The 16004-nt window shown below is 38.9% G+C and overlaps 1 long non-coding RNA gene across 5 annotated transcripts in view; it reads right to left on the bottom strand.

The window, feature by feature from the left end:
- Window positions 1-13123, bottom strand: part of LOC104695361 — a 161997-nt gene extending 148874 nt beyond the window's left edge. For all 5 annotated transcript variants that reach the window (XR_005602529.1, XR_002047700.3, XR_002047702.3 and 2 more), the window contains exon 1: window positions 12965-13123. This is a non-coding gene — a long non-coding RNA (uncharacterized LOC104695361). The remainder of the gene's footprint in view (window positions 1-12964) is intronic.
- Window positions 13124-16004: the final 2881 nt, after the last annotated feature.

Genomic DNA, 16004 nt, shown 5'->3' with positions numbered 1-16004 from the left:
CAACAATATCCAAGAATTTCTCCATTTTCAGTGCTCCATCCAAGACCAAATGGATTCCATTGGGTTATGGATCAGAGCCTCAAAAAAGTCACAGACCACAATGTCATGTGGAGTGACCAGGTTAGATAGGATAGGAAAGTTAGATAGGAACAGTACAGAAATCCCTAAACACCAGCCAGCAGGAGCTCTTCTCTGGCCAGACCCTAATTTGAACCTCCTCTGACCTCTCCAAACACTTTTTGCCTTGGCAGTTAGCCGGTTTTCTCAATGCTGCTCTTCTGAAAGTAAACCCAACAGGTCCTCAAAACACATAAATAGAAGTAAATTTTGAAAGGTAAGCCACCTCTGCTGGGGCTAATGAATATAATGGTGATGGAGCAAGTCAGCCTAAACAGAGAACACACTGTGAACATATATATCCTAACAGTTGTTTATTTCTTGGTCCCCTAGTTAAAATCAAGCTCTTCTCGTTAATGGCCTCACAATGTCATGTCAGATGGTCCTTCCTTTTCAATCGTTTTTCTTTTTGCATGTATTTGATAGGATTTTTTTAATAAAAGTGGAGGTGTTCTTGGCATTTCTGCCACAACAGCAGGGCTTGAACTTAAGGTCAAATTAACGGAACAGTGTGTTCTGTTACCGTGACAACCATTCCAGGCCAATATCAGGTACTAAGATACCAAGAATGAAGTGATAAAAATCACTACGTTAGTTTAATAAACAAGTTCCATTGTCATCATTTTACTATATATATATATATATGGTTCTTTGAAAAAATATCAAATTTCAGAGTTTATTCTGCTTGGCCTGTCATTCATTATCTAACAAAAATGAAAAATTATTACCTTTCTCAAGAGCTTCAGAATTACAGGTATATTGAGAACTCATTATGGCTACTACAGATTTTAAAGCCATATTCTAGGAACACCAGATTTTGCAGACCCTAAAGCAAACCCTAATATGACATTTAATTTCAATTCTCACTTTACATATTCATACTCTGCCTCAACCTTTTAATAAATGCATAATTGAATTTTAAATATAAATCTTAATGTGTCAAACTATAAAGTTAAGGGCACACCTTAGAAATTCTTTATACCAAGAGGACAAATGTGAATGAAAGCCCTTCTCAGCACACATCCAAAAGCTGGTGCAATGAGCTACGACTTGGGCATGTCTCCCACATCCTCTACCTAACATCCTGGTCCAAAGCCAGTTCCTGAGCCAGCAATACTAAATACCCACAGAGCTTGTTGGAGATAGTTCCAGCTACCCTTGCAGCTAGTGAAGGAGGCAGAATTGGCCAGGCCTGAATGCAAAGTAATTAACACCATATGCTTTGAGGCAAGCACCTTGAGAAGCTCCTGGAAACCCAGGCAAATGCCAGACAGTGAGAAGATGTTGCTGCATTTAACACTGGAGTGAGAATATCCCACCCAGTTCTGCTTCCCAGTGACCTCCTGGGCAGCCTGGAGTTAGATAGCCAGCGAAGGTGCCAGAGACATAGACCACCGTGCTGAACAAGTGCCTCTATATCAGAATTGCTAATAAGACAAAGATTTAAAATTCCACTTTTGGCTAGTGCTGACAATAGTGGCTAGAGAAATAATTAACACTGATTTCCATATTACTGATAATTCTGCAAATGAAAATGAATGGGGCCAAATGGTTCTGAGAATTTAAGATAACTCCAGAAAGTCAGGAAATCCAACAGAGTCTGAGCAATTTATTTGCAAAATAATTTGAAATTACTTTGCATAGTAATAGGATTCTGGAGATATGTTGTTAACCATGCAGAACAGCCACATTGATTGAGCACTGCAGCAGAGAAAAATAAAAGTTTTTTCCACAACAGAGGATTGCAAGACATTTTTGTGACCTTTTCAACCAGATTAAAAACAAAAGTCATCCCAATGCACCCACCACAAATCACCAGCACAAGATCACTCAAAAGACAGAGATAGGTCACCAGGCCCCACCAGAAGAGACATGGCCTGTTTTCATTAGCCAAACCAAAGCAACAAAGCCAGTCAAAATTTCTGTAGCATGTGCTTGACTTCTTTGCATGCCCCTCAGACATGCTTATATCAAAGCCACGTCATCACTGCAAAAAAATTACTGTTTTCAGTATATGAGAAAAGATTTAGAAAAACTGCTAATAAATTGGTCTTATTTACCTTTTAATAAACGTATACACCTAATATTTACCTTCCAAATACGGTCAAACCAAAAATGAATTGCTGAGTAACAGAAACATGCTCATAAGCTGCTATCAGGGTGCTGCTGATACCCTTCCCTCTCATGCATTCATCTGCTTCTCAGAACATGCTGTTTGGCTTTGATTTTATGCAATTGTGGTGTCAGCCTGACATCAGTGAAGCAAGCATTACACAGGAGTTACCTATGGTCTTCCAGCCACATATCTGTACACAGGCTCAAGAACTGTAAGCTGTAGCTGCCAGTTTCTCCTAAGAAGTCTCAGGGCAGAAGGACAAGCTGACCTAACCAGTGGGTTGTTTGAATAGGTTTTGCAGTGGGGACGCAGCTAATCCTTGGCTGGCAAGTCAGCCAGGAGAATTTTATTTTTTTATCTGTGATTAATGGACTTGACATCCATGTTCCCACAGCTTCTGGTAAGCATGCAGTTCAGACCTTATTGTTAAATACCACCAAGATCACAGAAAACTAAACTCTTATGACAGCAGAATGACTATGCCAGCGGGCAGACTTTTCTGAGACAAGTATTGGATTACACCAGAAATGTAACACAGAATAATAGGGCACTACAGAAAGGTTCACGATCTTAGGCCCTGAATACCTTGCACCCTTAAAACCAGACTGACCTTTTTGAATAGAAAATAGATTGTGAGAGCTGAGAGATCTAACAAGATAGCATGTTATTCAAAATTATACTGGGAGATCATACTCACATACAGCATGTTTATCCTAATTAAGTCAGGTGCATATGCAATCAACCTGACCTTTCATTTTGTATTTAGTCACTACTCAAAGCAATATGACTAAAGCATTGATGGAGGTCTCCCTCTTCTAGAATTGGTTGGGATGTGAGAAAAAACGAAAGATTTGGAAATCCTAATTTCTGTTTTTTCTGTACATTTTGCACAGATGCCAATAACAAAAAAAAAATTAGAACATGCCAGTCTGAAATAGAAAAGCAATGTCAGTTCATAAGGGATGCTGTTTAAACAGTTAGCTCTGTCTGAACTATTTTTGTTTTAGACTAGGAAGTATTTTAAACCTTAATTGCTACAGTCTGCAAGACTGTGACAGATCTATCTTTTCCTTATGGGCATCTTGCCAGGATGAAGCATGAATTCTTTCAAGATGACCATACTTAATTAGTGCTTCAGCTAACTTTATGATGCTTACATGATTCAATAGACTACTTCTGGCTTTAGCAAGTATATCTGTCTGTTGCATTTTGGGAGCTTCTAAGGTCAAAGCCATTTTTCATGCATTTTCACAATTTGTCATTATATCTCGTTTGCCTATGGATTTTGATTTCTACATGTCAAGTACAGACTAGGAAACTGAAATTTCCTGGACCAAAAAAAGCTTACTCTGAATATTCCTTACTGTATCAATAGTCACTGCTTGATTGTTGTTTCAAAATGTTGTATAGAACTTAGATACGTATTTACAACAATTTACAACAATACAGCTCTGTATGGGAATAGAGATAATAGAGATGGAAGAGATGACTAATTGTCCAGGAGACTATTCCAGATTCTGAAAAGCACAGTTGGGACACAAGAATGATGTTGTATTAAAAACACAAGAGAAGGCACAGATCACCAAAAAGCAGTCTTCGTTTAACACTACCTATCACCCCATGGACTGCATCTGGGCTGCAAAACACCCCCAGCACCATGACATGACATCGCCTCTGCCCAGCAGAGTCCTGAGGGCAGCAGGGAGGCCACTCTGCACTGGCCCAGCCACCACCCAGCGCCATCCCTCAGCTGCACCTCCTGCACTGCTCCAGCCCCTCCGCTGGCTGTGCCTGACAGGGGAGATGACTGATTAAAGTGACAGACAGGGTTTCAGTCGAGAGAGGAGCTTGTTTTAGCACAGGCCTGTCTACTTCACTAAGTCTCTGGCTTTATCAGCTCTGTGCAACTGACTCATTTAGACCTGATCAGTGGCAGTCCATCTCTGGCAGCCCCTTGTCAGTGACAGCCCTCAGGTGCCTACACATGGCAGGCTTGATACAAGTCAGACCCTGCTGTGAACAGAGATTAACCTGCAAAATCATGCAGGGCTCTTTTTAAGTGTATTCTAGCCAGGCACAGCAAAACTGCAGACTCCATCAGACTTGGTAAACTTTCTTTAGCTTCTCCATTTCCTGCACTTCATTTACATTCACTCTAGAGGGTGAATAAAAATAACCAACGACCCAGGCAGCCTGACTACTGTGCAGAAACCACATGAGCCAAAAAAATTTCTAAGTAGTCTTTGCATAACCAAGTAGTTTGTCAGACAACACTGGAGTGACTTTTGAAAATCTGCATAGCCATAGAGAAGATGAAATATTAATAAATTTAATATTGAAATATTTGATTAAATTAATATTAATTGACCATTAAATTTTTAAGAGTTTCATATTTCATAAGAAAATCACAGCGAAACTACCAATAGGGACTTTACATGTGAAACCAATTATACAAGATCATTAAGCAATGCCTCAAAAAGCAATCCAAACAGTTCTCAGCGATAAAGAGGAATTAAGTGAATTTTGTTTACAAACAGCGCTGTTTGTGCAAATTCTCACTGGAGAGGAGATTTTTTTCTCACTCACAAATGTATCATGTATGCTACTATGAACATATTCTTCTTCAGTTCTGTAATATACACACGTGGTCCCATCTTTTTTTCTTTTTAATACAGCAATAAAGGAGAGTAAACCCTCTGAATTCTTTCTATGGTTATTGGAGAAAGTTCTTGAAGCAGCTGACTTACTGATAGGTGAAAACAAAAGCTTTGATTGCAATCAATTACCTTCTGACAAAGCAATGGGGAGAATAGTGCAGGTCTTTGTCAAGTGGGTCTATTCAATTTTTGCTAGTAGTTCCAAGCCTCACCGTTAACTTCCTGAGGATACAATTTCCCTTTCCACAAGTACACCTGTATTTCTTCTATCAATGTTATTCTTTAAAAAATTGTCTTGATAACATCAGATTCATTTAAAGCATAAGCAATAGATTTTGTTCAGTTATTCCATTACCTTTATATATCCTTCTAAGACAGTTCATTTTTGTCCTCTCAGGTATTCATAGTGTCCAACAAACTGCAGTCAGAACATCTCAGCCAGTTCACTTCAGATGTGAGCTACCAGCTTATAAAGTCACAATGCAGAATATCTTTCCCTGTAGCATAGCATAACCCAGACTTAAATTAATTTTTCAGTAACATTAAAATCTTGTTTGTGTAACGAACACCACTGGACTGAAATGGTGCATGGAGTTTTGTAACTAGATAAAGCCATTGTTTAGAGTCAGACAGTGCCCATTTACAGTTCAATAAACCACTTGTCACAGTTGCTTGGTCAGAGCAGACCCGGGTGTCAATGGAAACAGTTAGCACCGAGGTAGCGAAATAAATTGGTCTCCTGGGTAAATAAATTGAACATCAATAGGAATATGCCTCATCACTAAAGACTAATTTATAAAGGCTTTCTAAATACTGTTTTATATACACTGACATTTGAGGAAATGCCTTGATGTCTTTTCAGCTTAATTTAAAAAAAAAAAAAAAAAAAAAAAAAGGCTTAACAATGGCCTTTGGTCCATGAGTTTCATACATGTTAGTGCAAAAATACAAAATAATGCCAATACTGACAGCAGAAAAGTACTTCGAATATTTTTTAAAATAAATAATTACAAATAATTATACCAGACTAGGTGTGTTTACATTTCTCATACTGGTTTTGCCGTTTGGAAGTACCCAAGAGAATCAGACAGAAACACACTGAATTCCACCCTGGTTCTAGCCAAGATGAAGTGTAATTTCTTGGCTCTGCCAGCACCATCAGTGTGTCCATCAGTGAAATCTAGCACACAATGCTATGGAGCTAGAATACAAATAACTTTCCAGTGTGATACTTCTTTATCCCTAACTCTTCAAATGGGTTAGATTCATTTAGACTTTTGCTTGTGAATAATCTCAAGAAAGCCATTAGTCCCATACAAGATCATATACACGCAGATAGTCAGTGCTGCTTAGTTCTTACTGGAGCAGAACTAGATAAATGGCTAAGAATACAAATGATGCTGAACAGTCTGCAGGCTACAAGATGTTCAAAGAAAATTTCATGAACATCTACTGTCTTTTAAGACAACTGATATGGCAAAAAAAAAAATCTGAACACAAAGAAATTTTCTCTGCGTGTGCATATATAGATATATGCACACACCCCCCATAAACTGCAGCTGTTCAAAATGATGAAAATACAAATACAAAGGTTCCTATTAATACTGCATTCATTTGCAAAAGTGATCATTATTTCTGGCCTGTGTCTAGACTGAAGAAAAACTGATGGATTGTATTTTCTGGAACGCTTCCCAAACCAAAGGACATCAACAACGTTATTATTTCTATGGTAAGAGTTTGCTTAGACCTAAATTAAATTTCCATTTTAACACATTAATCCATGTACATCTATAAAAAGAGGGGGCGGGAGGGCGGAGAACAATAACATTAGTAAAATTATACATGATTTTGGAAAGAATTAGAGAAACGCACTGTCTTGCTGTTTCCTTTACTGTTCATTATATATCTCCCTTTGACACTACTAAAAAGGAAGGCAAAAATATCTATTAGCAATTTATCATGTGAAAACTATTGAACTATTTAAAAAGTTACCTCTTCAAAATGCGTAACATGTTTGTTCTTAAAAGATCATTATTTTATTTCAATGCTATTTAGAAATGACTTATCAAACCAAAATGCCTCTTACTTTCAACTCTTAGCATATATTCCAATGCTTCTGAACTCCTTCTGCATCGCTCACCCAACAGTATGTTTTTCTGTTCTTTCCAAGAGAAACGTAAAGGATACTCTTTTGTACAAACTGCAATACTTTTATTTACCAGCCCAAAGAAACAACAAATTAATTTGCTCCTCTTTTATCAGAGGCAATTCTAAGATTCATTATTTTTTCTCCAAACATCAAATTATTGAGCTTTTTATTCTAACTCAGCCCATTCTGTGATCAAATATGAAGTTCTTTTCACTTGAGAATAGCTACTTCCATTTTTCTTTCTAAATTGAATCTCAGAAACCAACTCAGGTCCAACTAATTACAAGCAGATTTATTAGAACAATATAGATATGGGTAATTTCAATAGAAATCTCTGCAGGAAGGGAAGAATGCACATTCCTGTGGAATACAAGCGACAAGCTTATTACAAGCCCCCAGTGCCTCCCTTAGCATCTCAGGTCCGTTCTCCTTCAATTTGTGTCCTTTTTATATTTGAACACAGATGTCAGTTTCAGATCCTCTCTCACTTTCTACTATGTTGGAAAACTAATTTTTCACTGTATTTGAAGGTTGGCTTTAATGACCCTGATACATACTGTCCAAAAACTTTGAACAACTCATCTGTATTTCTTTAGAGCCTTGATCTGACAGGATCCTTTCAGGACAACATGACTTTACCTGCTCAGAAGTATATTTCTATTAAATACTTGCACTTTTTTTACATGTAAATGCCTAAAATATTATTTTTATAAAAATGTCTTCTATTGTTTCTCTAGCTGTCATCCCACTTTGTTACATTGAAACACAAAAGTAGAAATTCCCTGCATAGAATTTATATAAAGTTTGAAAATTCAGGGCAAAATTACAGATTATTTTTTCCACACACAGAATTTCTCTCTCTTCATATTTTTCTTTTCTTAAATATACACAACTCACCAGCATCATGCTGGTCTGTACCCACTACAAAGGAAACTCCCTCCAGAAGGGAGCCAAGCTGCAGTTCAGGTAACTAAGGAAGGGAAACCAGCACAAAGTCAATAGTTGGGAATCTGTGGGCAAGCAGCCTCTTCTAAAAACACAGCCTTCTAGTTAAGTGCATCATCAAGACTTTGACATTCAATCACACACATAGGTTTAGTAAGATTATTTCAGTGAGTTAATATAAAAGGCATTGCCACAAGAGTAAAATCACAATTCAATGCTATAAAATTCCTGAGACATCCCTAAAATTATCAAATACCATAGATAAATATAGAAACAACAATTGAAACTGAAGAGGTCTAGTCAAAGGTCAAACACTTGTTCTTTTTCCAAGCTGGAGAATATTCCATGCAGCTGTTCAATTTATTTTTTAATTTTTAACTGATTTACAGTGGAGGATCTGTCATGAATTAATCTCATTTCCAGTTTTAAGTTTTTACCTCTAGGAGGTAAGTAACATCCCACTACCAACCCCCCCCTCCCCTACCACCTTTTTCCAAATGAATATCACTCTGTCTTCCTTCAATCTTTCCACCATCTCTGGCTTAGAAATTACAAAAATCAAACTTCTGTCTTTAGTATTCCCCAAAAGACCAACTGTTCTCATAATTGAAAACCATTTTAAACTGAAATGGCATTACTGTACAACTCAAATAGTATGCAAATTCTAACAAAAGGCAGTATCATAATGCATGAGTATGAAAGTCCTAAAACGTGACACTGACTGTATTAATCCTGGAATCTCCTCCCCCTACTGAAAGCTTGCCTTTGCAGCCTTCATGTTCCCTTAGCACAGCTTTATTTTAACACAGCAAATAAAGGGAAACTCTTTCTTCTTGATTCGGGCTGGTTTTCTTTCAGGTAGATGAACACTTGAAGTAGAAAGAAATTGTCAATGTCATACACTGCTTGAATGAAATCACTATGCCTCTTATCACAGAGCAGAACCAAGAAATACATCAATAAATAAAGATGTATTATTCTAGACTGTCATTTTGGTTATTAGGGTAATGTATTCCAGAAGGAAGGGAGGAAGAATAGAGTGCTCTTCCAGTAAATATGTGGCTCTGCAGGTATTAACTGAACAGAAATACTGTAGCAGAGTTCCAATTTGCAGGAGCCTGCAGCAAGGTTGCATTCACAATAAGGTCAGTAAAAAACAGCAAGCACATTAGCAAGTAAGCTACTCCCATAAGTGTATGACGCTTTTTCCATCAATATCTTGTGGGAATTTAAACCACAATGATTTTATTATTTTATAAATCTAGTTTAGCGCGTGTATAATGATATGTCAGTTCATGCGCAATGTCAATATTAAATGCCAGTTTTGAATTCAACCAGCCACGTTATTAAAATGAAAACTTTTGATTGACATTTCCAAGGAACATTAGTTCTTCCATAAGTAATTCAGACCAACCCCTTAACAGAGCAAATTAGGTCCACTTCAGTGTCCAGCAGTCCTCCTACACGGGGTATGAGCAACAAATCATTTCCATATACACCATGACTAGATTTAGTCCAATATAATTCTGTTTTTTTTTAAATAGGGGTGCACACTACTACAGAGGTATTGGCCACCACCAGTGTTAAGGTCCAGAAATACCTCTGGTTGTGAAGAACATAGCACACAGTCACAATTGTAGAGAAAAGGATTTACCAAGCTGACTTAAGTAGCATACAAAGCTTTGGCAACCTGAGGAAGAGTAAGAGTAACCTGTAAGTAATCTGATCACTTTACTGCTATTTTTCATCTGATTTGTCAGCTAGCGGTTAAATGTTGGTGTCACTGACTTCAGCAGACTATCTCCCACCGCAGAGACTTTTACTGAAACTGTAGTCAATAGAAATGTTATTAACTGTAGAAAAGATACATTATTACATCCACTAGTCAGTAAATAATATGACAAATCATACTTCATTCAATATTCTGTAATTAAAAATACTTCTTTCAACAGCTGGATCATTTAATGCAGTGAGGCAGCATTCCCTTTCACACTGCACAATCATTTCCGGGCTAAAGGCACTGGAAACAGACCATACCTGAGCCAACGATAATAACTGCAAAGCTGAGAATGAGAGGTCAGACCAAAAGGAAGTGGATAAAGGGCCACTGAGGCATGGCTGCGCTCCACCAGCTCAAGGCATTTCAGCAGGGAAGGGAAAACCTGGTTTTGCTGGGGCTGCAGAATAGGTTGTGAGTGACAGGATGGGTTACAAGGGTCAGTGAGCAGTCATGTGTGAGTGCAGATGAAAGGAGTTCAGGAAACTATTAGTGGGGAAGGGATGACAAGTAATAGGTTTTCAGGGGGTAAGGGTAGATAAGAGCTAAAAGAGACCAGTGTGGTTTCCAAGGACCATGGCCAAGGCTCTTGTTCCAGGTCTTCTCTTCAGCAGTAAACATAACTCTAAAAGATTTCTTAAATTTATTTTTATTAATATTTTTCCCTAGCTCTGTCTAAAGCTCTCAAAAGATGTCTCTGATTATGTCTCTGGGCATTTATAAATATATGAAGGCAAGATCTTCTTGCATGCTCACAGATATTTGTCTTCCGTACACATACCTTTCCCAAGTGTAAGCAGCCTAGAAATTCAGCCATTGGCTGCCTGCTTCTCGCAGAGCTAAAAAGACATAGCAAGGTATTGACACAAGTCCTTGAACCAATCCATCAAAAACTGTCAAAAGAAGGCAGTGGTTACTAAAGCTACCATATACTTTACACAACTAATATTATGAAGAGCAGAGTGTTCCACCAATTTCAACTGGAGTTTAGAGCAAAATTAAGTAGAAGAAGGTGCAAAGTAGGTGTCTGAAGTTTACAGAGAACATGACTGTTTATTAGTAGCCATGACAAGGAAAAAAACTGAATACCATCACTTAACAGTCAGAGTTGAAAAGCAGTATTTTTGGTGGTACAGCACTGGGTCTGTACCCAGAACAATTGGAAAGAGAACTGGACAGTGAAGACAGTGTGCACCAAAGCCCAGATGTTCATAATCAAAGGGGAAGGTAACCAGCTGCCCCCCTCAAAGTGCATTCTACCACTGACCAACAGTACCTCTGTTTTTTTACAGAGTAAGATGGGTATTTTTAGCCAGCTCTCTTCTCATGCAATCTCATCAGTCATGTCTGCATTTATTAAACCTATTCCACCAAGAGCACAGCTGCTCATTTCAGGATACAGGGCTTTTCTTCCCCCTAACTGTACTACTGCTACTACCACTATGCATATGACCTTAGAAATGAGATATCTATTTAGAAGTTCCTACAGTGGGCTGCCTTCCCACCTCACCTTCAGTTTATCCTGCCCACAGACCTGCATCCTGCCTCTCATCTGTGCTGTGGTGCACATGCTTATCCAGGTCTGCAGCAGCAAGGATGGGGCTTCCCTGGAGCTACACTGTGGATCACCTGTAACAATGACTGTCTAGTCACAAAAAAGTAACAGCACTATAAGAGTTCTGGCTTACATTACAAGCCTATTTTCCAATGGTTGTCACACCCACGTTTTAGGTTTCACTGTTTGAACTTATCTCTATTCATTGCTCTTCTAGGAATTTCTAAAGCTTGATGTGAAGCGTGGCTCTGTCTCACCACAGAACAGAGCAGCACAAACCCCTTTAGCTCCTTTACAGTCCAACTGGAGATACTGCAAGGGTAGGGGCATTTTTACAAGCTTATTATTAGATATTGAAAACAAATTTGCTAATAAGTGATTAAACAGATGTGCTGTTCTAGAGTGTGTAGATATTTTGGGTTTGTTTTTGATGAAGAGGACTATCTTCACCAGCAAACAAATAATTATCCATTTAAAATATAAGATGTAGATGGAAAAACTTTGAGTCACTTACTGCAGTTGGAAATTACTGATGAGTACTGTTGATTACCACTGCAGTTTTTCAAAAAGCTTTAAGATTAAGAGACATTCATTGCTCTTCTTCTGTCAGGTGCCTCAAAAAGAAACCATGAGAAGAGACACACAATGAAAAACAGCAGGTTATAGCACATGAGACTCCTTATTAAAAACATAAAACGCCTTTCACTCTTGCTTTTATTAAGTCTACTTTTCAAGCCAAATGAAAGTTAGGTGAGCCGATTATAATACAAGTCACGTCTAACTAATTCATTATCCACGTCCTGCAGCACGATAGCCCACAGAATACCTTTTGAAAGCTCTGGAGTGACGGCAGCAGGTTGAATATAATGAACAGTGTTACAAATGGGGACATGAGACGACAGGTCTGGTGAAGAAGGACTCTCCTGGAAACTGCATGGCTGTAATTACTGAGTGCTGGTGCTGTCTCAGTTGGCTTTGAACAAAGGTAACCGCCTTCAGCAAGTTATATTTCCTCAGCTAGCTAAAATGAAACCAGTCAGAGACGCAAATATTTATGATACGCAATACATAACCATAGTCATTGTCTGCTTTTATTACCTTATTTTTGTTGTCACTCTGAAGTCTCCCACAACAACAGCACAAGAGAATTAAACAGTGAAGCACTGAATTATTTTTAAATTAGACTTCCAAAACTAGAAATGTTGAAGTCATACTTACAGGAAGATAAAATGCTCTTATTCTGGGCATTTTGCTTGCATGTCACCTTTGTTTCTCAATAACTCATTCAGTTTGTTGTGCAAGAATCTGTCAAGCAGAAGCCAGTGAGAGCTGAGACTCCTGCTTCCTTGCATGTGAACACCCCTCAAGAAACATCCAGCAAGAACAGTTTGGTGACAAAGGGAGCATCTGGCTCAGACAACATCAGAGACAGCAAGGCTGAGAAGAAAGCTCAGGCTAATCTATGTTTTCCCATCTGTGATCTGCTAAATCTCTGAAATGAGCTCACTTGCCCATACAGTAAAATATCAGAGAACAGCAGACAATCATGTCATAATTAGATAAGAAGACACAAGGTGAGAAAGAATACCTCTGTTGAAGTTATTTCTCTATTATTATCTGCATGCCCCAACTCCTGTTTCCCTCTTACCTCTTTTCCTGGAGAATCAAATTCTGAAAATTCATTTCCCAACACTAGCAGTAATCATTAGGTTGTATAGGAGAGAAGACAACTGGAGCTATTATATCATTATTCTTCATCTTTATACCAGTTATGGTTTAATGCCTGCTGGCAACTAAGTACCACACAGCCACTCGCTCACTCCCCCAGGCAGAATGGCAGAGAGAATCAGAGAAGTAAAAGTGAGAAAACTTGTGGGTTGAGATAAAAATGGTTTAATAGGGAAAGTAAAAGCCATACACACAAGCAAAGCAAGGAATTCATTCAGCATTTTCCACAGGCAGGCAGGTGCTCAGCCATTTCCAGAAAAGCCAGGCTCCATCACACATAATGGTGCCTTGGGAAGATAAACACCACCATCGAATCATTGAGGTTGGAAAAGATCTCCAGTATTACCAAGTGCAACCTTAGACCAAATACCACCATGCCCATGAAACCACATAGCAGAGTGTAATCACATCAAACACCCCTCCTTCTTTTTCCCCCAGCTTTATGTGCTGAGCATGACTCCATATGGTCTGGGATATCCCTTGGGTCAGTTGGGGTCAGCTGTCCTGGCTGTGTCCCCTCCCAGCTCCTTGTGCACCACCTTCAGTCTCCTCACTGGAGTAAGGTGAGGAACAGAAAGGGCCTTGATGCTGTGTAAGTGCTGTCCAGCAACAGCTAAAACATCCCTGTGTCATCAACACTGTTTTCAGCACAAATCCAAAACACAGCCCCAGAGCAGCTAGTGTGAAGAAAATTAACTATACCCCACCCAAAACCAGCACAATACCATATTTTTTCATGGTCAATTATTTAAAGAAGAAAAAACACAAACCAAAATAGGTTCACAAAGGTAAAATGAAAAGCACTACAAGTTCGGAAAAAAATCTTTATATTGAGCAATTAAAAAGAAGGGAAAGTTAACTAGTGAAGAGATTACTAAAAGATGATACAATATGACATAAAATATAATGAATGGAATGAGAGAGGTCAGCAAAGGTGCACCTGTACAACTTTTCTCTTCAATGTTTTCAAAGATTTTGTACCACACAATGCTCTAAGTGATCCAATAAGGCAACATATTTTAAAGTGAACAAAGAGCCTGCAGAAATTACTGCAATAGTATTTGAGTTATATCCAGAAAATCCTGAATTTCATTTTATTTGTGGATGAGCAGTAGTGGTTTACCTTTCACTGTGGAGGAGCAGAGTCATCCACAGCACAGATCTCAATTACCCATCAGCCAGTTACAGCTCTGTTATTGTCACAATACAAACACATTGGGAGCAGACATGAAAACTGTTCTGCAGAAGTAAACTAGCAAAAAACAAAACACCAATTTTTTTACATATAGACAGCATGAATGAAAAGTTATTTTACCACTATTATCACAACAGGAAAGCAAAGAAGAAATGTAGCACAGATTCACAAAATCAGAGCAGGGCCCACACTCTCCATCCCATTTTCACTATCTTGCAAGTCCCCCATTCTCATTAAAGCTTTCTAAATGAGAAATTCATTTGAAAAGAGGTTTTATATTCTTTATTACTCTGTTCTACCTGGAGAGGCATAACCAAAGCCATAAGGCAAGCATCCTTTGTCTAATCAAGCATAAAACCTGGGGAGAACCTAGGACTTGTGATAGCACAAGAGGACACAGGTTTTAGCTGCACCAGGGGAGGCTTAGGTTGGACATTAGGAAGAAATTCTTCACAGAAAGGGTGACTAGACATTGGAATGAGATGCCCAGGGAGGTGGTAGAGACACCATCCCTGGAAGTGTTTAACCAATACTGGATATGGCACTGATGATCTGGTTAACATGGTGACATTGAGTCATGTTAGACTTGATGATCTCAGAGGACTTTTCCAACCTAATTGATTCTGGTATTCTGCGACTATTTTGGGGGTCAAAGTGACAGAATTGCTGAGTCCTATCCAAAAAGAGCGGCTGCTGTGGAGTCCAGCTTGGCAGACCCCAAATGGGTAGAAGTGGCCACTGAGCCACAAGGACATGTGAGATAGGGAAACAGGAGCCAATCTGAACAGCTGAGTGTTTCAAACGGAAAGCAGGAGTAGAACATGGCAGATTTGGCCAATGAGGTCACATGTCAGAAGCCAGACACGTAAATAAGGATAAACTTCCTAGGAACAGGAGTGTCACACAACCATGAAATATATTATGACACCAACCCTAGAATACACAAGTGTTGGTGGATCACATTGTGTGCATAGCTGCTGGATGGTGAGCAGCCATTGTATGCAGCCCTGCACACAAGAAAATCTCCTACGCAACTGACTTATCCTTTCCCACACTTATACCCTACCTACCATCCTACCACAGCACTGCAGGACAAAAAGAAATACAAGACCTTCATATTAGGCAAAGAAAACAGCAACTGTTAGTAAAACTTCACACAAATAAATAAAAGTAGAGAAAAGCAAGTCTAACTGTCAGTACATATTCTCTAACTCTTCCCAAGAGGCTCACATCTTACCACTGCTATAACTACCATGCCCTAAAGGCCTCTGTGCCGCAACTACAGCTCTGCCTTTTTTAACAGATTCCTGCCCTTCATCACACCTATTACCACATTACATCCTCCCAGTGCTACTCTAAACACCTTCTATTCACAGTATTGACAACGGGCCATTTCTCAAGGAGGGCAAAATAAAGCAGCCATGCTTAGTCTGGAGCACGCAAATTTACTGGCTGTAAACGATGTTCATACCGTTGGTACTATGTAAAAGGGTTTGGCACTGCCAGCAGCCTGAGAGGCTGAAAACCAAGCCTGATTGAGACATGAAATTTCAGTTTCCTTTTCCTCCTGTGCAAGCTGACAGTATCCTGCAGGTCACAAAAGGTAAATACACCTGAAATGTCAACCCATTAATTTTCTAGGATTTTAAGCTCTTGAATGCTCCATCTCAGCTGGTTGGCATAGACCATCAGGAAGCCACAAGACATGTTTCAATATTTGACATGGAAAGCAGCACAGGCCCCAGGCTGCACAGGCACAGAGACC

The sequence above is a fragment of the Corvus cornix genome, chromosome 8 (assembly GCF_000738735.6).
Source record: "Corvus cornix cornix isolate S_Up_H32 chromosome 8, ASM73873v5, whole genome shotgun sequence".
Lineage (NCBI taxonomy): Eukaryota > Metazoa > Chordata > Aves > Passeriformes > Corvidae > Corvus > Corvus cornix.
This window is presented reverse-complemented; position numbering and strand designations above follow the sequence as displayed.